This window comes from Chaetodon auriga, chromosome 23, assembly GCF_051107435.1.
Source record: "Chaetodon auriga isolate fChaAug3 chromosome 23, fChaAug3.hap1, whole genome shotgun sequence".
NCBI lineage: Eukaryota > Metazoa > Chordata > Actinopteri > Chaetodontiformes > Chaetodontidae > Chaetodon > Chaetodon auriga.
The window spans coordinates 2,103,642-2,106,141 of record NC_135096.1 but is presented as its reverse complement, the minus strand read 5'-3'; positions in this window follow the sequence as shown (position 1 = coordinate 2,106,141).

The following is a 2,500-nucleotide window of genomic DNA, read 5'->3' as shown; positions in this document are numbered from 1 at the left end:
CCGGGCGCCTCGGGCCTCTCCTCTGGAGGCCCCTGTTTCCGAAAAGCTGGTTTCTGAAATCGTGCGCAGACTCGCTTGGGAAGGCGGGTAAAAGCGCGCGCCGTTCGGAGAGAAGGGGGTGCCCAAAGCAGTTGGATTTCAACCGCTTTGGGGCCCTCACCCCAAAGCGCGGAGAACCGGGGCCCGGAGGCCGGCAGACCCCTCCTGTCCGCCCCACGCACCGAGCCTGAGGGGCGGGCATCGACGGCCGGGCGCCTCGGGCCTCTCCTCTGGAGGCCCCTGTTTCCGAAAAGCTGGTTTCTGAAATCGTGCGCAGACTCGCTTGGGAAGGCGGGTAAAAGCGCGCGCCTTTCGGAGAGAAGGGGGTACCCAAAGCGGTTGGATTTCAACCGCTTTGGGGCCTTCTCTCCGAAAACGACTTTTGTCGTTTTTCCTTCCCCGCTCCTTCTGTACTTTATCTTTTTTGACGTTTTGTCATCGGGGACGTGGCGAAAAATGTAGAAAATGAAAGAAATGTAGAAAATACGCAAGACGCGCTTGGCTTTGGCCTGCGCTTTTCGCCTTCTCTCTGAAAATGACAAAGCGGTTGGATTTCAACCGCTTTGGCCTGCTTTTCGCCTTCTCTCCGAGATTGACTTTGTCATATTTTTCTCCCCCCACTTCTTCTTCTTGTCGTTTTGGTTTTATGCCCCTGGTACTCTGCTCTCATCCCCGTGCCCTTGGTACTCTGCTCTCATCCCCGTGCCCCTGGTACTCTGCTCTCATCCCCGTGCCCTTGGTACTCTGCTCTCATCCCCGTGCCCCTGGTACTCTGCTCTCATCCCCGTGCCCCTGGTACTCTGCTCTCATCCCCGTGCCCTTGGTACTCTGCTCTCATCCCCGTGCCCCTGGTACTCTGCTCTCATCCCCGTGCCCCTGGTACTCTGCTCTCATCCCCGTGCCCTTGGTACTCTGCTCTCATCCCCGTGCCCCTGGTACTCTGCTCTCATCCCCGTGCCCCTGGTACTCTGCTCTCATCCCCGTGCCCCTGGTACTCTGCTCTCATCCCCGTGCCCTTGGTACTCTGCTCTCATCCCCGTGCCCTTGGTACTCTGCTCTCATCCCCGTGCCCCTGGTACTCTGCTCTCATCCCCGTGCCCCTGGTACTCTCTCTCTCTCTCTCTCTCTCTCTCTCTCTCTCTCTCTCTCTCTCTCTCTCTTTCTCTCCCTCTCTCTCATAGACATAGCTCACCTGCCTGACCCCCTCGTCTTTTTCACAGCCACAGGGAGGCTTCCATCCTTACCAGGCCTGACCCCCCTCATCTGCTCACAGCCGTGGGGAGGCTTCCAGCCTTTTCCAGGCCCCCAGCATGAGGAGCAGGGCTGGGTGCTGGCTCCAAGCCTGAACCCCTCGTCGTCTTCTAGCAGCCACAGGGAGGCGTCTGGCCTTTCCAGGCCCCCCAGCCTGCTACTCGTGCTGGGGGCTGGCTCCAGGCCTGACCCCCTCATCTTCTCACAGCCACGGGGAGGCTTCCAGCCTTTCCAGGCCCCCAGCACGAGGAGCAGGCTGGGTGCCGGCTCCAGCCCTGACCCTCTCCTCTTCTTCTAGCAGCCACAGGGAGGCGTCTGGCCTTTCCAGGCCCCCCAGCCTGCTACTCGTGCTGGGGGCTGGCTCCAGGCCTGACCCCCTCACCTTCTCACAGCCACGGGGAGGCTTCCAGCCTTTCCAGGCCCCCAGCACGAGGAGCAGGCTGGGTGCCGGCTCCAGCCCTGACCCCCTCCTCTTCTTCTAGCAGCCACAGGGAGGCGTCTGGCCTTTCCAGGCCCCCCTAGCCTGCTACTCGTGCTGGGTGCTGGCTCCAGCCCTGACCCCCTCCTCTTCTTCTAGCAGCCACAGGCAGGCGTCTGGCCTTTCCAGGCCCCCCTAGCCTGCTACTCGTACTGGGTGCTGGCTCCAGCCCTGACCCCCTCGTCGTCTTATAGCAGCCACAGGGAGGCGTCTGGCCTTTCCAGGCCCCCCAGCCTGCTACTCGTGCTGGGCGCTGGCTCCAGCCCTGACCCCCTCCTCTTCTTCTAGCAGCCACAGGCAGGCGTCTGGCCTTTCCAGGCCCCCCAGCCTGCTACTCGTGCTGGGGGCTGGCTCCAGGCCTGACCCCCTCATCTTCTCACAGCCACGGGGAGGCTTCCAGCCTTTCCAGGCCCCCAGCACGAGGAGCAGGCTGGGTGCCGGCTCCAGCCCTGACCCCCTCCTCTTCTTCTAGCAGCCACAGGCAGGCGTCTGGCCTTTCCAGGCCCCCCAGCCTGCTACTCGTGCTGGGTGCTGGCTCCAGCCCTGACCCCCTCGTCTTCTTCTAGCAGCCACAGGGAGGCTTCTGGCCTTTCCAGGCCCCCCAGCCTGCTACTCGTGCTGGGTGCTGGCTCCAGCCCTGACCCCCTCCTCTTCTTCTAGCAGCCACAGGGAGGCTTCTGGCCTTTCCAGGCCCCCCAGCCTGCTACTCGTGCTGGGTGCTGGCTCCAGCCC